This window comes from Manis pentadactyla, chromosome 2, assembly GCF_030020395.1.
Source record: "Manis pentadactyla isolate mManPen7 chromosome 2, mManPen7.hap1, whole genome shotgun sequence".
NCBI classification, from domain to species: domain Eukaryota; kingdom Metazoa; phylum Chordata; class Mammalia; order Pholidota; family Manidae; genus Manis; species Manis pentadactyla.
The window spans coordinates 50876524-50902648 of record NC_080020.1 but is presented as its reverse complement, the minus strand read 5'-3'; the positions used below and the strand labels follow the sequence as shown (position 1 = coordinate 50902648).

Sequence of the window (26125 nt, the reverse complement as noted above, 5' to 3'; positions counted from 1 at the left end):
GCTAGAGTTCTCTCAAAAATAGGGAGAGTGCTCTTAAAACTTCTATTTAAGAGCCAAAGGACCCAGGTAGGTTAACCACAGATGTTAAAGATCCTTAAAGTGACCTGACCAAAAATTTAAGTTGGTTTTACCTGAGAAGACACTGTGGCTGGTCCTTGGAGGGTCTGTCTGATCCTACTGATCCCTGCAGACCTGGAGAGTCAATATGCTGGTAAGCTAAACTGCTCCTGATGAGCAAGCAGTCTCCCCCTATATCTCATTGACAGGTCCCAGTTTGATACTCATCTACCAGAAAACATACACACATGTTTCCGTCTTCCAGTACATGATAATTTACCACTGCCCAAGAGTCCTCTTAGCCTGCCTGATGACTACTTACTCACCAAAAGACAGAGAAAAGTTACAACCCATGGTAAGGGGCTCAAGCATGGAATGAGGGAGACAAAGATGAATAACCAGAACAAATAGTGCCTATGAAAAACAGAAGAAAATAAGGGGAAAAAGCAATGGGCACTTTCAAGAAGAGGCTATTAGAACACAAAAAAGGCTTTCTAAAACCAAAGAGCATGATTTCTGAGAGTAAAATTTCAATAGACAATATAGAAAAGGGCATGGTCACTACTAACATCTTTCAAGGTTCTTAAAGATCAAAGAGATATCACAAATAAAAATATCAGAGACATGGAAGGCATACCCAGAAGACACAACTTGCAGAAAATCAGTCTTCCTGGAGGAAAATTGGTCACAAATGGAGAAGAAATAACTGGAGGGGACAGAACAGAAGAAAACCTCCCTGAGCTGAAAGAAGGGATAATTCTATAGACTGAAATGACTCACAGCAAGCTCAGGCAGCAAGAGCGATTAAAAAATAAATAAAAAGATACATGCCTAGGCTTGTAAAATATTTAAACTGAGAAGGGAAATCATCTGCAACGACACATCTTACTATGTGCATGAACATGACTTTACTATTCAACTGTCTGCATTAATATAACTTTACTAGTTCAGGAACCTCTTACCCAGAAGATGAAGTTACAAGTAATTTTATTTGTCTCAGGAACTTTCCAAAAACCTACTTATCCAATAAATAGTTCAACTAATCCTTATTAAATAGCCCTTAATCAGCCCAGTTTTAAATTATTTTATCAAAACTTTGCCTAATTCCATGTCCTTGTACTGAACAAAACCTGCCTCAAACCAAACTCTAAGAAACCTCATAAAGCCTCCCTCGCTGCCCTCCCTCCTCTGAAACACTGTCAGTGTCACAGTCTACCTTATTGCACTGAGCAATCAACTTGGCTTTATCTACAGGTCATTCTGCAGTCTTTTCAGAGTTAGCAGTCAGAGACTCCAAAGATTAAGAGGAAACTATGTAGTCATTCAGACAAATTGGACAGAGGACTTAAAGAAGGAAAGAATCAGATTGCAATCAGATTTCTCGACCGTAACACTAGAAACTAGAGCATGGTTAAACAATGACTACTGAGAGAAAGAGCCCAACCAAGACGTTCTTCACCTGACAGGGGAGACAAAAACCCTTTCTGAACATGTAAGAACCTATTTAACCAATGAGTCCAAACTGAGGCAGACGTGCTCTAACTAGACAGAGATCTCAAGATATAGAAGACACAGAAGAGAGGGGAAAACGGCACGAGTAACAGGATGAAACGAATCTGACTAGGAATTTATAGCTTATAATTTAAATGTTTACTAAGAGACGTGCAATTAAAAAAACTTAGTAGTTGAGAACAAAAAATTCTAGACTCTCTAGCTAAAACCCAAGGTTGGAGGATATTATTTCATTTTTTATGTTAATATAGAATTTTTAATTATAACTGCTCTGAAAGTATCAGTGGCAAAGGTAAAGTCAAGAGCCTGCATGTTAATGATGAGGTGGGTAGAGAACCAAGGAGAAATTTGACCATGTAGCAAAACAAGAGACATGAACAATAACAAAACATAATAAACAGCAAATAAAAAATAGCTGGAACAAATAATAACAAATGTAGCCTTTATGATAAATGCAAGTGGTGGAGGAACTACAACAATCTTTTGGAAAAGTAATTGGACACTAGACACCACACATACCCCTTAGAGCTAGCTATCTCACTTTGGGGAATCTGTTCTATGGAAAAAAGAGCACCGGCAATACAGCCATAGGTGTTTATCGCACCATTATTTGAAAGTGGAAAAATAAAATCCCTCCACCTTCATGGCCATCAGAAGAAGAATTAGAATAAACAACATTATCCATGATGCTGAGAAATGGTGCGAAAACTGAAAAGAGCTGGATAAATGTGTGTGAAGTGGAAGTGATGCCCATAAGGTGTTTCAGTTACAAAAGCAGAGTAATATTTTAAATTGGTGGTGAATTAACTTTTTCTTATGCATCTCTGTTCTGTTTTTTTTACTTATTACAGCAGCATGTTTTACTTATGTAATTACACATTTCAAAATTTCAAATTTTGTAATTTCAAAAACATCTAAACAAGAAAAGAAAAGGTGGTGGTTCAGTCATTTTAGGGCAGGAGAACAGCACAGATCAGTGTTCAGTGGCAGCTGAAGGCTAATCAGGGACACTTTACCCAGCTCTGCTTCTGACTCACTGCAACCTCAGGCAGGCTGCTTAAGCACTCAGGGTCCCAGTTTCTTCTCCTGTGGAGTGGAATAACTGAACTAAATAACAATCCCTTCCAGCGCTGGTTGTCAGTGAGTATGCAAGAAAACTGTAGGCAATCTTTTGGAAATTGCCACTGACTGCCTGCCTCTTTCTCTATGAACACTAACTTATCCAGAATCTGGTCAAGGGTTCCTGATTCACCTTGAGGGAACGCCCAACCCCGCACCCAGGAAGAAATTCCTCCAGAGGGTATTTGAGAGAACTGCTGGACCCACACAGCCACAGCACAAACACTGTTGAGGAGCCCCTTCATCAAACAGGGTCTTTTCCCCAATTTTATAGGAAGGGGAATAAACCCCTGCCTAGGCTATGTAGAAATGCAGAAATAATTTTAAGTAGCAACATTTCTTCTCAAATTTCTGAAAACATAAAAAGGGAAAACTACTATCAGAACAAAAGTGTTACAAATGGGCTTTAGTCTTTGCAAGCTTTCTGCACACATCACACCTCTGACGCTGGGCTCCTGTTCCAGCACTCTGCTGTTTCATTTGCTGTTCCTTACTTCAGTGCTCCTGAAAACAATGCGATGGGCATCATGCTTGGGTGCAAACGGCTACTGCTTTTCTCAAGTCCCCTGCACTCCTTTGTTTTCATTCCTACTTCCCTTATTTCTTCACCTTCTGAAATTTTGTACCAAGTGACTAAAGCTACTTATATGCCTACACTGTCTAAGATTTCAGCCAGAAATCTTTGGAGGCAATGCAGTCGTCACAGAATCAGCTATGTATCTATTATGCTCAGTGAGCACTTAACATACGCTGTGCCAGAGACATTCAAGTCTTCATTTAAACTTCACAATTATGTCTGCCAAGACAACAGTAGCCTCAGCTTTACAAATGGGGAAACCAAGGCTGGGAGTCAGCTGAGTGACTTGCAAAAGCCATAGAACCAGAAGGTGCGGAAGCCCAGGTGTGCACCCCGGCCTCCCACCCACATGGTCCTTCCTGAGTGCAGAAGAGTAGACAGCATTTCTGGCTAGAATAATTAGAAAAGGCTTCCTTAAAGAAATCCAACATATTGTGGTCAGCTAAACTTTTATAAATAAAGAACTTCACATGTTTAAATTCAATGATCCTAAGAAATAAATACCTCCTGTATCTACTTTTAAGGATGTACCTACATGAAAATTACACGTATCTACTCAGTAAGACATCTCTTTCTGCTGTAATAAGAACTGCGAACTACAAACTTTAGCCATCAACAGAAACACCTTGACTCTCTAGTAAGCAGGCAATAACTACTCTTGAATAACATTAAGAAAAGAAAGGAGAGCAGGAAAGCACCGGATTCATAATGGGTTTCAGTTATGTCTAGACAATCCACCACTTACATTCACTGAAGTTCCACAAATGTCCATTACACGCTGTCTCCATTATCAATTTATTATGTTTGGGCAAATTATAATCCTTTAAAAAGATGCTATAAATATTAAGGGGTAAAGATTCTATAAGTCAAAATAATCTGAGTTGAATCTGACTTTCCCAAAGAAATAACATTTTGAATAAAGACATGTAGTCTTGAGCAGAAAATAGTTTATATCTGATAACCATTTTGTAATGATTATATCTAAACTTGTTTTTTTACCGTGAAATGGTTTTGGATATTGTAATGTAAATAATGAAACAGACATAACCTAAGAAATTTGCCCCAGAGTAGATTATTCACCAGAGTGGAAACAAGAATCCAATCCTCCTAACTGGTCAATATTTATCATGTTCACTGATATAAAATGTTATTTAAGTTACACTGTAAGCAGCCAATATTCCCCTAAAAAGCTGCAAGAAAATAAAATTTTAATCATTCAAGCTATATAATAACATTGAATTACATGTTTGAAATTTTTGTACTAACTCATTAATCCTCAAGGAGCAAAGCACCTAATTAAATCTCTCAATTCCTTGGAGTGTGTGTGTGTGTGTGTCTGTGAAATAGTTTATACATTAGAAGGAAACACAAATATACTAGAAGAATTTATCATTTAAACTCTACAATGAAAATTATTTTTATGTGTCACCAACTCCTAAATCACAGTTTTTGAAAACTTTTTCTGGAGTCCTTATTAAAGCAAAATTCATCGTTTCTACATTCTAAGGGAATTTAACCAAAATGCACAGGGAAATGTACAAAAGCCAAGAAGCATGGTCTTTCTTTCAAAGCAACTTGAACAATGTGTGTTTAACCAGTCCCTGCTTTGAGAGCTAGGCAGTCCAATACAGTAACCACCAGCCACATGACTATGGAGTTCTTGAAATGTGCTTAGTCCAAATTGAGATGTGCTGTAAATGTAAACTCACACACTGGATTTTGAAGGTAACGTGAACAATTTTTATATTGCTTATATGCTGAAATAATATTTTAGATATATTGGATTAAATAAGACATGGTATTAAAATTTTTTAACTTTAAAATGTGGTTATTAGAATATTAAAAATTACCTATGTGGCTCACACTATATTTTTATTGGACAGTACTGTACTTAACGAAAGTAACATAACTGCTGATAGCTAGATGCCTGGGTTGGAGAAAGGGTTCAGATAGCTCTGATTACTAATTCTTTTGTTATAGACCCTCCCCGTCTTGTCCTGGCTCTGCTCTTAAGTAGCTGGGTGACCTGTAACTGCCACTTAACTTCTCTGGTGCTAAATCCTCATCTGTAAACCTAGAGAACATCTAATACCAAGGCATCATTTTAATGATAAAGACACTGAGACTGCATTTCCTGCCTCTGGTTCATCACTCTTTTCAGAGCACAGCTACACCACACCCCCTTCCTGATTTTAGCTGTTCAGTGACCCCATAATATATTCCTAATCCTAGGGACTGTCCTAGAAGTATGTGTCACTCTTTACAGGAAATGGATAGTGTGAATGGGTCTGAGGAAACCAATCCCACCTTTGGGGGAAACACTGTCGGCATCCCCTCCCCATCCCCAGCTGAAGGGAAGGACTTTCCCACGGTCATGGCCCACAGGGTTATTTGCCATATCAAAGGGAGGCAGTATGCTGGGCATCTTCACAGCTCTAGGCAAGGCTGTGTGACCCTAAGGTGAGTCTGCTGAATCATGCTCCAACTTGGTTTCCTTATTTGCAAAATGCATTAATAATACCTGCCCAACCCACAACATCCGCTGGCTTGGAAGATCAAATAAAACAGACCTAAAAGCACAAAGCACCACATACATGATTACAGTCTCATTCCTATCATGAAATGCTGTCCAGCGCACAATCACAGCGTGTTCTGTGCTAACCAGGCTCTGCAGCACATAAAAAATAAATTTGCTAAATTTATTTTTTAGGGGGAAAAATAAGAATAGATGTAGATCTCATACTTTTCAAGTTTAAAAGAAACCCAGGAAGATGCTGAGTAATAAAGAGCTAACATTCATTCCACATTTACTGTGCACGAGGCTTGTTCTACATTCTTAATATTATTAGATTTACACAGAATAACATATGCTGCAGATGAGAAAACTGAGGCAAAGAGAGTCACTAGCCCAGTGCTTTAAATATGGGAAGATCTGAACCCAGTCCACCCAGCTATGCAGCCCATACTCACAACTGTGCTGTCCTGTCTCTAATGTACAGAGTACAATGTTTCATAAATAAAAAAGAATTTTGAGGGGTCTGTGTATCAATATGTTAACATACACATATTTTATAGAGGTTTGGAAGCAATTATTAATAGTGATGACGTTTGGAGAGAGTAGGTAGGAGGGTGGGGAATGGACAGGGTGGTGAGAGGCTCTTACTCTCCATTTTATTAACGTCTGTGCTCGTTCAACTTTCTGACCTTGTGCACCTTATGTTAACAGACCATTTTAAGTAAGGGAAGTCATCTTTCAACATGCTAAAGAGCTACCTTTCTATTCTTGCAAATTCTTAAACCAACGTGGTAGGAAAGCTACAAACTCTGTGTCAAGCAAACCCAAGCCCAAATTACAGTTCCTCGTGTGAATGTGGAAAAGTCCCTAAACCCTTTGTGCACAGCTTCATCTTCTAGAAGAAAAAACTCCACCTTCCTCCCAGGTTTGTCATGAAGATGGATGCCTGCCAAGTAACTCATCCCAAACTGGTACCCCACTCAACAACATCACTTCACTCTGTCCCTCTTTTACAACTACTCTGATCTGTTGGCTATACACACAAACCAGTGCCACAGGCTGACTTGCTGCACCAGGCAAAGCACCCCAAACTGGGAGTTGAAGCCACTTCCTGATTTTCCTTTTCATAAGGGGGCAGTGGGCATATGCCTTTAGGGACCCCCAGCCCTGGATGAGAGAGGGTTCCCTGGGGTTTCAGAGGCCTGGCGTGTCTTACTTCCCTCTACGATGTTGAACCAAAGGAGTACTGGGCACAGGGCCAGAGCAGCTGAGGACACCAGGACTGAGCTGCCGATGGGAGCTGCTGGTACACCCAACGCACCTGTGACCAGAGCAAAGTGGGCAGCCCCCATGCCAGCACTGGGTCAGCCAGTGGAGCCAGGAGGCAGGGGGTCTCAGCCGTCAGGAGCACACACCCACCAGGCCCCCGGCCAACACAGGTAGCTGCAGCAGCAGCAGGGGAGCTCCTAACTCAACATGAAATACACTGTCCATGGCATGCAAGGTGCCCACTTCTGGGTGCATGGGAGAGCCATCTGGGCTCCTTTTTCACAATACCAATCACTCACCTCCTGGCCTGTGCTGTCCAGGTGTCTGCCAAGAGCAGCCGGGCATGAGCATCACAGCAAGTGTTTCTCCTTAGGGAACAGGACTGCTGCCAAGCAGCCACCCTCAAACTGGTCTTGGATGATGCCCAGGCTCTCTCTGGAGTCCCTCTGCCACTCCCCAGGCCAGGCACACTGTTCCTTTTCCAACCCTCATTCTATTTCCCTCCTCCTTTGTGCAGTCTTTCCTTCCTAAGTTTCATGTTTGACTGACACTGCCAAGTTATATTTTATGCCCCACCAATAATTCTCAGAATAACAGAGGTTACCACCAGTACAGTAAGAAATAGGAATTATGGCTTTTTAACAGTTGACTATATTTTCCAAACAGCACATTATTATTTTTGTAGTTTTGCTTGTGTACTTTGTGGCTATTTATAAGTAGTGAAAGACTTTTTCCTGAAAGCAACACAACATCCCCATCAAGAGACTGCTGTCCAAGGTTTGGGAAAAGGCTCTTCAGAGACTCAGATCACACACAGCATGTGGTGTAGGGAGAACAGGGAAATGGTGGGTATTGGTATTTAAGCATAACTCACGGTTTAACTTAATACTGGAGAGTTCCCAATGCTAAGGACACTGAAATCATTGGCAGACAATTTGCTAATCAATAGCTCCCTAACCGCAGGACTGCTTTTTTTCTCCACAGTTTAAAATGGAGACACCCCTCAAAGGCTTAAAGCATGTCACAATTTGGGACTGAGCATCTGGCTAAGGAACTATATCCCTGAGATTTCATTTCTCAGGCAAGACCCCTAATTCCTCCTGGTTCTGCGGGGCCCTCCCCTCCAGGAAATATATTGAGGAAGGGGGAGACATAAGGAAGGGGGAAGGGAGAATGGTAGGAATGAATGTACAGGTCAACGCTGCTGACCCTACCAGCCAATTAAGGAGCTGCTCTGCTGGTCTCCACAGGGAGCTGCAGCCAGCCTCGGACACAAGGATAATGGTTGTGACACCAAGCCCCAGGAGATGGGATGCTGATGGATATTAAACACACACACACACACACACACACACACACACACACACACACACACACACACACACACACACACACACACACACACACACACACACACACACACACACACACACACACACACACACACACACACACACACACACACACACACCCCCCCCCCCCCCAGAGAAATCCAGGATGCTAGGTCTACAGTCCCTTTTCTCAGAAATGGATAGCATGGCCACGAAGGGAAATGTGTCTTCCCAGAACTGTTTCACTGCCTCAGGTCCTTGTTTCTTTGTCCACATTCTCCCCCACTCACATATCCCATGACAGTCTCTCCCCTCTCCCTCCAACTGCTCCATGTTGACAGCAGATCTGATGCCACTCTTCCCAGGACACATGTCACTACAGCCCCACTTTCGCATAAATGCCTCACTGACAGCCTGCCTGTCTGCCAGGGCCTCTGATCAGCCAGGAGGGACATCACATTGAATTATTCTATGCTCACACTCTATGCTGTTACCATTGGTTTCCTGGTGTAATTTAAAGAAACGGCTTGCTTAGGACCCACTACGGGTCACCTCAAGGGCTGCAATACAGAATTAACAGTGAGTTTTAGAATATTAAAAGTAAGAAAATAAGGGGTATGGGCATTTCCTAGATACCACTGGATAAGAGCCAAACATGAAAATCACTTTTATTTCTATTAAGTTAATATAGCACAAGAATGACCTCCCTGTCAGTTAGAGAAAAAAAACAGAAGGCTTTGCATTGATTAGGCAAGAGAGCCCTGGACACACGATGCCTCGTTAGGACCCAGACTGCACCCAGAGTACACGAGGGCAGGGGAGAGACGCCATCACTGAAAGGCAAAAAATCAGAGGGACCACCACTGGAGTCTGAATCTACCTGCACACCCAACTGACAGGGACTCAGTGTTAAGGACCCACCTTCTCGGGTAGTCAGAAATTTTTTCAGTCTTGTAAGACTGAAAAATTAATCTGCTGTTTTACCAGGAAAAGGTAAACCTAATATAGGTTTCTAGGCAGAAAATATCACCACTACCTTTATTTTTTTTGAAACCTTGTATTATATATACATTTATTTATCTTCTTTTACTTTATTTTATTATTATTATTTTTTAACCAGACCTATACAATTCAAAGGGAATGAGGAATATGGAAAAAATCACTCAAATATGTTTGGGTGTTTCTAGATATTCAAGTCCATTAACCAGGCCCACAAATTGGCATTTCCCAGATGGTTCATTTTATTCCATCATACCAGCCAGACATTGCGATGATTGGGATAAGATTTCTAGACATGAATCTGTTTGCAACTCTCCATCTCCAGCACCACCAGCCAGTCCAAGTCATCTAGACTATGCAATGGCCTCCTAATTGGTTTCCCCACAGCAGGTAGAGAGTATCTTGAGATGTAAACTTGATCTTAATACCTTCTTGTTTAAAATTCTTCAGTAGAGTCCCAGTATTGTAAAGACAAAAATCGAAATTTCCTTCACCTTTGTCTCTAGGTTCTTTCTCCATATTCTAGTCCTGATCAGTCACAGCTGATGATTCCCTCCTGCTCTAAGGTCCAGCCACAATGGACTGCTGGCCCTTGATCTTCTGTACCTGCTATGCCCTTGTCTAGAAACAGGACCCTCTCCCAGTCTTTCTGAATCCATCAGGCATCACCCTTAAATGTCCTCACAGTTAGGCTTCCTGGTTCCCTATACTAGGGAAGGAAAGACTCCTGGTAAGTAAGTCTTAATAAGTGAAGATGACTTAGATGAATGAATAGAAAAAAGGATGGGCATTTCAGGTAAGAGGAAAACATGAGTGAAGATACAGTAGAAGATGAGAAAGTAGACACTGTAGTTTCAAAGAGCTCTGCAAAATCCAGAGACCCCAAATTTTAAGACTGAAAATGGATGAGGGTAGGGTAGTGGAAATCCCTGCATAATCCTAGCAAAAGTAGAGGCTGAGCTAGAATTTCCTCAACCATATAATATGTTAAGAAACTAAGTAACCAAAACACAAACTAAAGGGCATGGTTGTCAATTACCCAGGGAACTGAGACTGTATAGCGTGCCATTTTGGAACATGAAGGTCAGACAGCTTCAGAGTGGTGTGACTCCTTACGCTATACATACTCTGCAGTAGTCATATAGCTGCTTTACCAAATAGCTCCAGTGGTAGGACAGCCCTTCCTGGTCCCCTAGTGGTGAGGTAGGGCCCTTTGATTAGGGCTTACCACTGAGCTGATCCAAAATTTGAGACTAGACAGCTAGGCAGGGTAGAGGAGGCAAAACTACAGAAATAACTTAACCTAAGCTTACATGAAGTAGAAGACAGCAAAACTCCTTCATTCATATTCCCCACTACACTACATGCTAAGAGCAACCCTTGCCCTTGAGAATGTTAAGATACCTACAAAGTGATAAGAGCATGTAAACAAATAGCCTTATCTGACCCTTATCGTAAGAGAAGTACCTGGAAGGAGGTGTTATGAGAACTGGGAGGAGAAAGTGGGCTCTAAATTGGAATGATCAGGGCAGCCTTCTCAGAGAAGGAAGGCTTTGGGCCATCTCTTGCAAGTGAAGACCAGGAACACACATTCCTGGGAGAAGGAACTGCATGTGAACAGAATGAAGAAGACTCCATGGGCCCCAGTGGACACTCTCTCCTGAATCCATCCCTTCTTCTCCATCCTCTCTGTCTCAGGTCAGGCCCTCATTCTTCCTCCTGCCTGCACCCTGCCTCTTGCCCTCCACCCTGCCACCTGTTACCTTTCCTAACACACAATCTGACAGCACTCTGCTCCCTACAAATCTTCCCATGAATAAAGTCAAAACTTGGCGTGATGTTCAAAGCCTGCTTTACCAGCCTCGGCTCCTCTCTCCCTCACACATCCCACCCAACCTGTTCTCCAGCCAAACCAAATCTCTTTACTTTCCCCAAGCAAATGGTCCTCTCCCACACATACATCCCTCACACCAGTTACCTCCTCTTTCTGGAAAGTTCTTCCTCCCTGTCTGCTGGTGAACTGCTCCCCACCCTTCCCTTGGCAGCTGTTCTGGAGTCCCTGCCCTCCTCACCCTGGCTCACCCCAGGCAGTCTGGCCTCCCTGCTGGTCCCCGTCCAGCATTACGCACAGCCATGCCAGGAGCCCTGCTCTTGTGTGCCTTCTCCAGAAAGCCTCTTCCACCACATGGCCCATGGTTGTTTCCCCACTTTCTTCAGATGAAGTTTCCTCTTCCAGCCTATGTAAAAAGGATCACTGCTCCCCACCCGCACACACACACACACACACACACACCAGCCTTCCTCATTCCCTTCACAATGCTTCATTTCCTTCATAGCATTTATCAGAACTTGATACACACACATTTCTTATTGTGTATTCGTTAATGGTTTACCTAATTCTCTACAACAGGGTTGGTAAACAACAGTGCATGGCTCCAATCTGGCCTACTGCCTAAGCTTTGACTGGAACAAAGGCATACCATTGTTTTACATATTGTCTATGGCAGAGTCGAATAGTTGCAACAGAGACCTCATGACCCACAGAGACTAAAATATTTCCTACATGAGCCTTTACAGAGAAGGTTTGCCAACCCCTGTTCTAGAATGGCAAGCAGTCTCCCCTGTCTCCTGCTGTGCCCACAGGTTAACTCCAGACCTATTAGTGTACTATCTAGCTGCAGCAGGCACTGAGGAACCCTTTGTTAAATGAAGAAAGTGAGAGGGAGGGGTAAGTGTGAACGGAAAGGAGGAAATGGATGCAAGACATGCTGGAGAGAAAATCAGTGGGTGTGGTGACTGGGTTTAGGTGCCAGAAATAACCATAGATAACAGCTTAAATCTGGGTGGCTAACAACAGAGTAACAAATAAGTGTATTTAAACAACCTTATAAATTTAAAATCTTTAAGTGCATAAATGTTTATAAGCAAATAGAAAACCTTAAACCTGATGAAGGAAATTCTTTAATGATTAGCAAATCTTACCCTTTGAGAAAACTAGTGCCCACATTGGTTAACCACACCAAGTCACCCAGCTGTGAAGAGAAGGAGGCTGGGACAGAGTCCAGAACTCTCGAGCAGAGGCCCAGGGTTCTGCCTGTGTATCAGTGTTCACCGCAGTGTGAGGAGTCAGGAGGGAGGTCCTGCCACCTTAGGGAACTCAGTGAAGTTTGGGAACAGAAGTGACAGTGCACAGGGCTGAGGTAGCCAAAGAGGAAACAGAACTGCCAGTGAGAGACTCCAGTGGGGTTCTGGCCCTTATTTCACCTTTCTGTAGCACTGTGGCTCTCAAAATTTAGGGTGCATCACAATCAACTGGTGGCCTGGTTACAACAGATGGCTGGCCCCACTCCCAGAGATTCTAATTCAGTTGGTCTGGGGTGGACACCAAAATTTGCATTTTTAACAAGTTCCCAGGTGCCATTGATGCTACAGGTCCAGAGACCACCCTTTGGGAACAAGTGCTGTAGCACTGGCCCATGACCCATCCTGTGGCTTTCCTGACACTTCTCTCTCCTGACTCTTCACCTCCCCCTCTGGCCACTAGTTTTAAAAGTTTGTCTATGAAAGAAAAGAGGGGAATAGGGTGGTAGCTGGTCCAAGTTCAAGGAAAATGAAAGAGACCTGAGCTTGCTCACTTGGGAAAAAAGAGCCACAGAAGATGGGGACTGGAAAGGATGGCAGGTGTCAGTGCAGACATAAGGAGACAGGATCTATCTAGACATTAGCAACAAGCTCAGTGCTCTGGAGATCAAGCAATGAATAACTTTACAAGTGTGCCAGTATGAATGTCTCAAAATGAATGCCATCCTCCCTCAAAACAACTTCCGTGATTATTATGCTATTTTTCCAATAGGGCAAACTTGTGTCAAAGCAGTTTAGCACTTCCTCTAGAATTGCTTTCTGAGAACACAGCACATTCTCTAAATATCCTCAACATTTGCAAATTGCCACTTGAGGATGGCTATAAGTTGGAGAAAATCCAAAAATTATCTGAAGACCAATCCTAATAAAAGTGCTCAGCATGCTGAATAACAGAATTTTCTAGTTAATAAACAAGATATAAATTCAAAAGGAGACTGATTTTTTTAATTGTATTATATAGCTCAAAATGGCTCATAATTCTGGAAGAAAAGTCCCCAGAGTTCTTTAAATACCAATAGGAGTACGATTATCATAGGCATAAAATCTGTTGAAAAATATACATAGATACATAAGTTCTGATGTTTTCTTAAAATTGGTCTCACAATATCATAACTGCAAGATTGATGTTTAAATCAAAAAAATACATATATGAAGAACAGATGACAGAGACTGACTCATCTTTGCCTTCCTTTTGTTATAATCCTCCCATTAAGCAAACAATGCTAGGGCACTAAATCCAGGTTATCATATTCCTGCCTCGGGAAAAGGGGTTTCTTGATGGTGAGATATGCTGGGGAGGGGAAGAGACCAGCACAATTTTCCCAAAGCTGGAAGCCTGGCTCTGTGATCAGATCCAGTTCCAAACCCAGCTCTACTACTTCCTTAATGTGTAACTTTAGACAAGCAACCTTCCAAAGCAAAAACTTTCCATCTTAAAAACACAACTGGTAATTAAAACTGCCTCACAGGACTGCTTTGAGAATTAAATGACGAGACGCTATACTGTGCTGGCTGGCACATGCTGATTTTCTTAAGGCTGTTTTGCATGCTGGCTATCATTGTGCACACTAATGGATCTGCTATGGTCAGGACACTTGTGAGAAGCCTGAATGGGCCCCATGCTCTGTGCCCCATGATCCATCCCTCTCCCTCCTGTCATGAAGACTAAAGCCAGATCCAGAGACCTGGAAGAGTCTTCTAAACCTGATTTAGAACCAACTAAGGCCTCCATTCTTCAGCATCATCAGAGTCCCTACTCCTTAGGAGTCACCAAACGGGCTGCAGGCATCTTCTCCCTTAAGCACCTCTGGCCAGTGCACCCGAGCCATGGCCTCTCTCGCACAGATCTGCTTCATCTACCCTATCTTTTCATCTTCTACTTTGCTTTCTAATTTGATTTTCTATTACCCCTACTACTAATAATAATACCCATAAATTACCAAGGACTTAACATAGCCACTATTCTAAAGCACTTTAATGGGGCCATTTCATTTCATTTCCATGACAACCCTTTGAGGCTGGAACTACTGTTACCCCAATTTTCAGAAGAAAAACTGAGACACAAAGAGGTAAAGTAACTTGCTCAAGGTAGCACAGCCAACACATCATGAAGCCAAGATTCAAACACAAGCCATGTCCTTCAGAGCCCATGCTCCTAACCATGTACTTCCTCATACAAAAGCACGACCAGACTTCAATGACCCCAAGTCACAAGCGTTCTAAAGCTGCGTGACTGCACTCTAGGCAAAAGCTTCCTCAGCAATGACCCCACCTTCCAGCCTGGGGCCTTTGCTTCCCAGTATGAAAAAACAGCAGTGCATCTTTTGCATTTGTATTAAGAAAATTTTCTCAACTTACTACTTCTCTTCCTTCCGAAAGGTACAAGTTAGCTGTCCTCTCCAGTAGGCACAGCCATGTGCTTGTTTTAGTTCCTCAGTGAGGAGGAAGCCTGTTTTCAGTTCATATTTCTCATGTTATTATAACAGAGCAGCAGCCTTATAAAGCACTAACAAGCACAAAATGGAAATCACAGAACAGACAGCATTCCTGGAAACCCATTACACTTCTATCAGGGAATCTTTATTACACATTTTATGTGGCTGCCATGTTGCCAAAACTCACATTACCCCATTTCAGATAAGAAAACAACCAAATATGAAGTATCTGTCAGCCATGGGGAGACCCTGAGTGTTGCAAAGGCTGTGATCGAGTTGGGGTTTGTGGGCATCTGTATTTGCTCTACTCTATGCCTGTCAAGCTGCCAAGATATAGTAACTATTTTAAGGTTTGTCTTCTTATTTCATTTTTGACAACTTAGAAGAAACCACAATATTCCTTAATGCCTGTTGTTAGTTTCCTAGAGCTGCATAACCAAGTACCACAAACTATGTGGCTTACACAACAGAAACTGTCTCACAGTTCTGGAGCCTAGGAACCCAAGATCAAGGCATTGGTAGACTTAGTTCCTTCTGTGGCTGCAACAACCTGTTCATGCCTCTCTCCTAGTTTTTGGTGGCCTCAGGTCTTTGGCTTGTAGATGGCAACTTCCCCGTACCTTCACATTGTCTTACCTCTGTTCATGTCTCCCTATGTCCAAATCTTCCTCTTTTTATAAGGACAGAGCCATTATACGGGAGTAGGATCCACCCGAATGACCTCATCAATTAAGGTCACATTCACCTGTACTGGGGGTTAGGCCTTCAGCATCTCTCAGGCGGACACAATTCAACCCATTATAGTACCTAACAGGGAAATCTGTCTTAGATCAGTTCCTTCAGTAAGGAAAGATTTTCTAGTTCTCATGTAAAGATTAAACAGTAATAAAAACATATCCCTGCTCTAAATGTAACAAAAATTTTAAATGCTGCATAACAACATGTCAAGGTTTTGTTTTTACATTTTACCTTTACTAGTTCTGACATAACTACATGTGCATTTCTGCCAATTTTATTTTGTGATATGAATTTTGTTCACAAATGATCCACTTAAAATGATATATATCTTACTCCTATACCTATTCCCTGGATAAAGATCCAATTCAGACAGCAAGCCCAAAACATTTACTGAGCTTTAATAAAATCTTAAATATTGTTCATAAGTAAGTGTCCTTTTACGCATACCTGAGAGACTGCACACCTACTGTTCTCTGTGCAAAGTATATCTCTCCTTCAATCAGCCAGATGGTTTACCCTGCGTTTCATTTAGATTTCTGCTCAAATGTTAAAGCATCTGAAAGGCCATCCCAACCACTGCTCAAACAAAGCAATCCTCCCCACACCCCATCACTCATACCCCCTTCACCTGACTTTTTCTTAACATTTATTATATATTTTTCCATTATGTAATTGGTCTCCGACCAGAATGTAAGCTTCATGGGAACAAGGACATTGTTTCAGTTCATCACTATGTCCCCTGAGCCTCGCACAAAGGGCACTCAAATTTTAGTTCAATTTGTCGAATGAATCCTTATCAAATTTCAAAAATGCCACATATATTCTGTTTAATCATAATGCATTAACCCTCCCACCTGAAACTGATGCAAGCTGCATACCTCCTTCACAACCAATTTGTGAAGGAATAAGTTTACAGAAATATCGTGTGTGTGTGTCTGTGTGTGCACATGAAACATGAAAGCAGAGATTATCAAACATTCCTTTAAAGTATATGACTCTTTAGCTCTCAACTGAGATATCTCAGTAGTAGGATTCCCTAATACCTATTTTATAACCCCCCAAAAGAACAAGGCAGGCAAACCATTATAAACATCTTTGTTGATGGTTCATATCCAACAATTTGAAGGGAAGTTATTTTAAGTGTTAAACGCTATAATGTTCATATTTAACTAGACACCTTGAAAAACAGGACATTCTAAAGATAGAGCCCTGTATCTAAAAAAAAAAAAACTGAAAAAATTTTTGCATAGTAATCCAAAATTCTGTACATACCATCTTAGTTTAGGTGAAGACAGTAAAACAATATTAATTATACAAAATTATAAATGGCAAAATTCTTACAAATACCTGTATCTAAAGCCAAATATCAATTTCATCCTGTAGAATAGACCAAAATAATTCATAAATCACCATACAAAACATCTTCAATTAGAAACTATAAAATTATCAGGGAAATACTTTCTCGGGAGACACCTAGAAACTGTTAAAAACTTCACTTTTTAAAAAGAGAAGTTAATAAGTAAAGTAACCCTTTTCATTAAAGACCATTTCATTAAAGATACCAGCAACAAAGAAACACTACACACAATGTGGGACAGACAACCATGCTTCCTGGACGTGACATGTGCTGCTCCAGCTGACGCACTAATTTCCTTCCCTCTCTTTGTTCACTTTCCCTATTCTTTCTCCCACTCCTCCTCTTTCCACTGAATTGTAGACTTACAAAACATATCTTATCAGTGGTCTTCCTGATAACCTTTCTAAAGCATCTTCTGCCATATATGTACAGGAACTGCTCAGCCCAGTGTAGTCAGGTGGGTCTGAGACACTGGCAGTCCTGAGTGGGTGGGCTGGCAGTAGGCTTATAGAGGTGCAATAGCACCAGGCATGTTTTCCAGGCCCTTTTCCCAGCCAGCCCAGTGTCCCCCTGTGCTGTGTTAGGTACTGATCTAATCCAGTACACGAGCTGGAGGTGGCCCCTCTTTCCTGGCATCCTAGGCTGCAGCAGCGAGCACTAGGAGGGGCCAGCCCCACGACCACCTGGATGGAAAAGTGAAGACGTCACATCCGAAGGGGTGGTCTTGAGGGGGAGAGGAAACCCTGTGGGGTTTAGCTTGTAGGCTTCCAGTTAATGGATAAGCATACAAAGTAGGAAAATTCCAGAGCACACAGACTCTCAGGTTCTGTAGTAACTCGCTACACTTCAGAGGTATTTACTCCCAAGAGCGCATTTCAGCAGCTCATCTTGTCAGCACAAACAAATCTCTCTTAACTTGTAAGAGAAAAATAATCTAGCAGCTTTGCAAGGCATTTTGGAGAGAATATTTTCTGAAGAGGTTTCTTAGAGAATTTCTATAATGTTTGAGTGACAGTAAATAAAAATGCCATATTCAGAATGTGGCCTGTAGGAATAAATCCCATTTTAAAGCAGCTGACATACAAAGCACAAATAAGAATCTGGGAACAGGAGGCAGTTGACTCTGCAGACAAGTAAACACTTTCCCCAACGGTCTTTTTTATTAAGAGTTCTCCGGTGCTTTCGAGCACTAATTAATTCTATTCTGCCAACAGCCCTGGAAAATCACTGAGTTAAGCTTAGCTTCATAATTTCAAACACACCCAGGTTCCTGAGAGGCAATGAGAATGAATTTTTCATCCCGAGTTTAAGAGGAAATACAATGTGGGGCCTATGTAGTGTAACAGTTAAGAATTCAAACTCTGGACCTAGACCGCTTGAGTTTGAGTCTTATTTCTGATACTTTCTAGCTGTTTGACACTGGGGAAGTCGATAGACCTGTCTAGAAAATAGGAACAAGAACATCACACTGTGAGGATGAAATGAGCTGATCTACGTAAAGGACTGAAGCGCCTGGCAGACGGCAAGTACTCACGTTTAGCTATGTTAGCAGTGCCATCCGTCACCCAACAGCCACTGCATCATTTCAGAAAGGGTTAAGGGCACAGGTGTCAGAGGCAGACCTGGCTTTGAGTCCAGCTTAGACAACTGAACCTTCACCCAATCATCTACAAAATGAGGACATAGTATCTAGAAAGGACAAATAACCCAAAACTTTGACAAATAAATAACAAATCAGAGAAAGAGAACTTAACAGTTTTTTTGGGGTTTTTTTTGTTATCATTAATCTACAATTACATGAAGAACATTATGTTTACTAGGGTCCCCCCTTTATCAAGTCCACCCCACAAACCTCATTACAGTCACTGTCTATCAGTGTAGTAAGATGTTGTAAAATCACTACTTGTCTTTTCTGTGTGGCACAGCCCTCCCCATCCCCCCCACATTATACATGCTAATCGTAAAGCCCCCTTTCTTGTTCCCTGCCCTTATCCCTCTCTTCCCTTCCCTCCCATTCTCCCCAGTCCCTTTCCCTTTGGTAACTGTTAGTCCATTCTTGGGTTCTGTGATTCTGCTGCCGTTTTGTTCCTTCAGTTTTTCTTTGTGCTTATACTCCACAAATGAGTGAAATCATTTGGTATTTGTCTTTCTCCGCTTGGCTTATTTCACTGAGCATAATATCCTCTAGCTCCATCCATGTTGTTGCAAATGGTAGAATTTGTTTTCTTCTTATGGCTGAATAATATTCCATTGTGTATATGTACCACTTCTTCTTTATCCATTCATCTACTGATGGACACTTAGGTTGCTTCCATTTCTTGGCTATTGTAAATAGTGCTGTGATAAACATAGGGGTGCATCTGTCTTTTTCAAACTGGGCTGCTGCATTCTTTGGGTAAATTCCTATAAGTAGAATTCCTGGGTCAAATGGTATTTCTATTTTGAGCATTCTGAGGAACCTTCATACTGCTTTCCACATTGATTGAACTAATTTACATTCCCACCAGCAGGGTAGGAGGGTTCCCCTTTCTCCACAACCTCACCAACATTTATTGTTGTTTGTCTTTTGGATGGTAGCCATCCTTACTGGTGTGAGGTGATATCTCATTGTGGTTTTAATTTGCATTTCTCTGATAACTAGCGATGTGGAGCATCTTTTCATGTGTCTGTTGGCCATCTGAGTTTCTTCTTTGGAGAACTGTCTGCTCAGCTCCTCTGCCCATTTTTTAATTGGATTATTTGCTTTTTGTTTGTTGAGGTGTGTGAGCTCTTTATATATTTTGGATGTCAAGCCTTTATCAGATCTGTCATTTACGAATATATTCTCCCATACTGTAGGGTACCTTTTTGTTCTATTGATGGTGCCCTTTGCTGTACAGAAGGTTTTCAGCTTGATGTAGTCCCACTTGTTCATTTTTGCTTTGGTTTTCCTTGCCTGGGGAGATTTGTTCATGAAGAAGTCACTCAAGTTTATGTCCAAGAGATTTTTGCCTATGTTTTTTTCTAAGAGTTTTATGGTTTCATGACTTACATTCAGGTGAGAACTTAACAGTTTTGATAATGCATACCCACCAACTGTAGTATACAGTTCTTATTTGCATTCTGGTCCAAACTATTAAGAAACATACAGTGTATCACACTTACAAAACAACTGGAAATGTCAATATTGACTAGCTATTTGCTAAAATTAAGGAGTTACTATTGAACTTTTGGCAATGTAATAGGATCATGGTTATGTTATATAAAAAGAGCTCTTATCCTCTTCAGCCATGCTCTCTAACACCACAGCCACTAGCCACATGTGGCTATTCAACTTGAAATTAAGTAAAAATTAAGTAAAAGTAAAATTTTAGTTCCTCAGCCTTACTAGCCACATTCCAAGTGCTCAATAGCTAATGCTAGTGGCTACAAAAAAGGAATACTTCTATCATCACAGAAAACTCTGTTGGACAGCACTGGGCATACCTACTGAAACATTTGTGGATGAAATGATACAATGATTAGAATTTGTTTCAAAATTAAATAGGAAGTGGAGAAGTGAAAGAAGGTGTGGATGAGGTAAACCTGGATTATGGTTGTTGCAGGGGGAATAGGTACACAGGGAGAGTTCCTTGAAGTATTCTGTCTGATGGTCACCTTCATGAATCATGGCTAGGCCACAGTCCCATTATTCAAACAATAATCTACGTGTTGTTGAGAAGGTATTTTGTAAGCATGATTGAAGCCTATCATTACTTAATTTTAAGAAACGTTATCCTACATAATTTAGGTGGGTCAATCAACAGTTGTAAGACTTTAAAAACTGAGGATTCTTACAATCAAACAGTTGTAAGACTTTAAAAACTGAGGATTCCTAGAAAAAGAAATTCTGCCTGTGGACAACAGCTTAGCTCATGTTCAAGAGATCCAGCCTGCCCTTCTTGACAGCCCACCTTGCGGATTTCAGACTTGCCTAGCCAGCCCCCACAATCCCATAAATTAATTCCTTGCAATAAGTTTATATTCTGTATATATGCTGCATCCTGGTTCCATTTCCATGGGGAACCTTAACTTATACATTAAAAAAAAACCTACACAGTAGTACCTACCTCACAGAACTACTGTTAAATAACAATTGTACAGTTGACCCTTGAACAACACAGGTTTGAACCACATAGCTCCACTTATATGTGGGATTTCTTTTCAATAAATACATTGGAAAACTTTTTGGAGGTCTATGACAATTTGATGAAACATTCTTTTCTCTTACTTTTTTGTGAGAATACAGTATATAATACATATACAAAATATGTGTCAATCAACTGTTTGATGTCAGAAAGGCTTCCAGTTCAACAGTAGGCTTTAATAGTTGTATTTTTGGGGAGTCAAAAGGTATATGTGGATTTTTTACTGCTCAGGGGTTCAGCATCCTTAATCCCCATGTTGTTCAATGGTCAACTGTAAATATTTTAACACAGCACCTGCCATGTAAGAAATCTCAATAAGTGGAAATTACTATATTATTTCTTCATTCATACCAGCATAATCTTATCTTGCCAAAATTTGCAGTTCCTGAGACACAGAATATTCACATGATATAATGGCTTATATTACTGTTTTCATTTCAATCTCACTTTTTTTAAAACTTTTTATTAAGGTATTACTGACATACACTCTTATGTAGGTTTCACATGAAAAAACAATGTAGTTACTCCATTTACCCATATTATCAAGTCCCCACTCATACCCCAATGCAGTCACTGTCCACCAGTGTAATAAGATGCCACAGATTCACTGTTTGCCTTCTCTGTGCTACACTGTTTTCCCCGTGATCTCCCACACCATGTGTACTAAACATAATAGCCCTCCATCCCCTTCTCCCTCCCTCCCCACCCACCCTCCCACACCCCTCCCCTTTGGTAACCACTAGTTCCTTCTTGGAGTCTGTGAGTCTGCTGCTATTTTGTTCCTTCAGTTTTGCTTCATTGTTATACTCCGCAAATGAGGGAACTCATTTGGCATTTGTCTTTCTCCACCTGGTTTATTTCACTGAGCATAATGTCCTCCAACTCCATCCATGTTGTTGCAAATGGTAGAATTTGTTTCTTTCTTATGGATGAATAGTATTCCATTGTGTATATGTACCACATCTTCTTTATCCTTCATCTACTGATGGAAACTTAGGTTGCTTCCATATCTCAGCTATCGTAAAAAGTGCTGCGATAAACATAGGGGTGCATACATCTTTTTGAATCTGAGAACTTGTATTCTTTGGGTAATTTCCAAGGAGTAAGATTCCTGGGTAAATTGTTTTTCTATTTTTAGGTTTTTGAGGAACCTCCATATTGCTTTCCACAATGTTGAACTAGCAGTGTAGGAGGGTTCCCCTTTCTCCTCATCCTCATCAGCATTTGTTGTTCTTAGTAAGTCTTTTCAATGCTGGCCATCCTTACTGGTATGAGGTGATATCTCATTGCAGCTTTAATTTGCACTTTCCTGATGATTAGTGATGTGGACCATCTTTTCATGTGTCTGCTGGCCACCTGAATTTCTTCTTTGGAGAACTGTCTCTTCATATCCATGGCCCATTTGTTAATCAGGTTATTTGCTTTTTGGGTATTGAGGCGTGTAAGTTCTTTATATTTTGTGTGTTAACCCCTTGTTGGATATGTCATTTACAAATATATTCTCCCATACTGCAGGATGCCTTTTTGTTCTGTTGATGGTGTCCTTTGCCATACAGAAACTTTTTAGTTTGATGTAGTCCCATGAGTTCATTTTTGCTTTTGTTTCCCTTTCTTGAGGAGATGCGTTCAGGAAGAAGTTGCTCATGCTTATATTCAGGAGATTTTTGCCTATGTTGTCTTCTAAGAGTTTTATGGTTTCATGACTTACATTCAAGTCTTTGATCCATTTCGAGTTTACTTTTGTGTATGGAATTAAACAATAATCCAGTTTCATTCTCTTGCATGTAGCTGTCCAGTTTTGCCAACACCAGCTGTTAAGGAGGCTGTCATTTCCCATTGTATGTCCATGGCTCCTTCATCATATATTAATTGACCGTATATGGTTGGGTTGATATCTGGGCTCTCTAGTCTGTTCCATTGGTCTATGGGTCTGTTCTAGTGCCAGTACCAAATTGTCTTGATTACTGTGGCTTTGCAGTAGAACTTGAAGTTGGGGAGCATAATCCCCCCCTGCTCCTGCTTTATTCTTCCTTCTCAGGATTGCTTTGGCTATTTGGGGTTTTTTATGGTTCCATATGAATTTTAGAATGATTTTCTCTAGTTCATTGAAGAATGCTGTTGGTATTTTGATAGGAATTGCATTGAATCTGTAGATGGCTTTAGGCAGGATGGCCATTTCATTTCAATCACACTTTGTCTGGCCAACATGACAAGAGGCTCCTTTAAGGGCATAGCTACAATGGCTCATAGCTGTGTTATGTCTGGAGTGGCCCTCAAGGTTCTTCAATTAAACAGAATCAAACCTAGTTACAGTAAACTGACACATACCCAAAATATCCAGAACTGAGGAAACAGTCTTGAGCAATTAAGTTTGTAAGCTTTATTTACAAAAGTGACAAACTGTAAGAACCTAAATACCAAACCATAGGGAACTTATTTTATATAAAACCAGATACATTTGGATAATGGATACAATGTAGCTAATATTATATTTAGAGCATATTTAATGACATTTGAAGTGCTCAAGACACAATGTTAGTTTTTAAAAAGTAGGCTGTACTCTATATACAGTAAGATCTCAATTTAAAAAATACTAGACTAAAGGGAAATATATAAAATGTTAACAGTTTTCCCTGGGCTCTGAGACTGTGGATGATTTTAATTTTTTTTTTTTGGATTGCAGTGTAATTTATATACAGATCTTAAGAATGAAGTTCGATGAGTTTTGACAAAGATACCTGCCCAATAAAGAGTAGAGAACATCTCCATCACCCCAGAAAGTTCCTTAGTGCCCCTTTGAAGTCAATATGTTCTCACAAATCCCAGGCAACCTAGGCTGATTTTTATTTTCTTGTTATACCCTTCTGTGTTTCCTGAATTTCCAGTATAAATATGCATCTATATTAAGAAGTTTTGATGTTCTGTTTTTTGAAGAGTTGAGACAGTATATAGTTCTCTGATTTCACTGATAAGGACAAGGGAGATCAATTCATTTGCCCAAAAATATTAAGTTACTAGAAATATTAAGAACATGAGTGCTACCCACAACACTCCACAATTATTTCTGCTTTTTCTTTCCAAGATTTCCAATGTTTTTAGATGCCACAACATTTATTTATACAGATATAACTATGTGCGATATTTTCATCAAGTATCTGATAGCAAAGATACTTTGAAGTTAGGTAAATTGTATACTTTTACCTAACAAAAGAAAGAATTTATAAGATGCCTAAAAGATTAACGAATAGAAACTGAAAAAAGTTAAATTGTGAGAGTAGATACTTGCTTCTGGTTCTCATGAAAAATACTAGCCCCAAAATTCTGTAAACAGAAACATGGCAGCCATATACCATACTGCAGAAATATACAAGACTATCAATGCTCCATGATATTACGCTATTTTATGTTCATGACCAAAAATAACCAAAATAAATTTTAGTGAAACAAAACTGACAAATCATCATTTCCATTTTCCATCAGTCAATCCTGATGACCACAGGAATCCTCTCAGAGAATTCTCAGGTCACAACTTTGAAAGGAGAGCTACATCTGTATAAATTCTTAAATCCCCAGGACTCTACAGCCTTTTAAACATCACAGAGGAGGATCTGAGGGTCAGTGCCCACTGTTTGGCATTTTGATAGTTACAGTCTGAAATAGTCAGCTGATGTCTGACCCAAACCCCAAGCCAAAGCTTGACACAAAATCAGTAAGCCAACAGTGTCCTGAGCATGGATAGAACCACTGAGACCTCCTACACAGCTGTGAGGAAACACTAAGTTTTCTGACACTTAGTGTTTCAGAAACTACAAAGCAACTGAAAGCTACAAGCAGTTCCTATCACAAAAGTGGGCTGAAATAACCAAAAGAGGATTAGATACACACACACACACACCCCATCTCAAAGTATGATCCATTAAGGGGTCCACAAGGTCAAAACTACAGTTGTAATAATACTAAGACATTATTTGCCAATTGCACTGTGTTGACGTTTGCATGAGGGAGAAAAGCTACAATGAGAAAAAGGATGAGGGACATGCAGAAGGATTTGGGTAAATTTTTAAAAACTGAGTACTCTGGCACTCCCCAGGAAGTGTGGATAATTCATATCTGCTTATTAAAATGCAGAATGTAGGCAAGTTCTAATATGTTGATTACAGATTTTTCACTCCCCTGCCAGTTCCATACCCTACAAGCATGGCTTTCCAAGCATCCTGGGGACTTACATAGGTTCACCTAAGAACATGTGGATGCTGTGTGCATACCAAACTTGATTTTGGACCTTTGTGCAACTTTTCATTATTCAGTTTGTAATTAGCCTCTCTTCTTCCTCCCTTTTGCTACCTAACCTTTGGGCATCCATTTAGAATAAAATCAAATACCTGTGGAATAAGTAGTGCAAGAAAGACTGAACTTGCTGAAACTTAAAGAAAAACAATCAAGCCTAAGAAGCTGAGTAGCCAAAGGCCATAGTCCCAGAGCGGGGCACAGCCAAAGGGCCACCTCTGCCTCCCACCACCCCAACACTCTGAAGGAAAGTCCCCATATCAGCACCTCCTTATGCCATCACCCAGCCATGGTGCCCACTTCAAACCCTCCAGTACATACAACGTACGCCTACTGCCCAAGGCATCTTCCCAGTGCCCTTTCTCCACACGTCTCCAACAAAAACCCTGAAAGGTTCCCCCATCTGCACTATAGACGCTGCCATTTGAGGTCCTCTATTCTATAGTTCAACTTATCCTTCCACATTTATATCCCAATATGCCCTTACATCAAACTGAAATACTCACATAAGCCAACACATGCCACACTTTTTACCACCTTCACTCACATCTGCCCCTCCATATCAAGTACCTCATGCTTACTCCAGTCTCTGAAATCCTCACCCACCCTTCAACATCTTTCT

The 26125-nt window shown here is 40.8% G+C and overlaps 1 protein-coding gene across 4 annotated transcripts in view; it reads right to left on the bottom strand.

Annotated features, from left to right (window-relative positions):
* Window positions 1-26125, bottom strand: part of EPB41L4A (erythrocyte membrane protein band 4.1 like 4A) — a 278688-nt gene that overhangs the window by 179789 nt on the left and 72774 nt on the right. The window contains exon 1 of one of the 4 annotated variants that reach the window (XM_057492681.1): window positions 695-712. The exons of the other annotated variants lie outside the window; for them this stretch is intronic. The gene's annotated coding sequence lies outside the window, so the exon portion shown is untranslated. Of the gene's footprint in view, window positions 1-694; window positions 713-26125 lie in introns of those variants that run through there. 4 annotated transcript variants of the gene reach the window in all.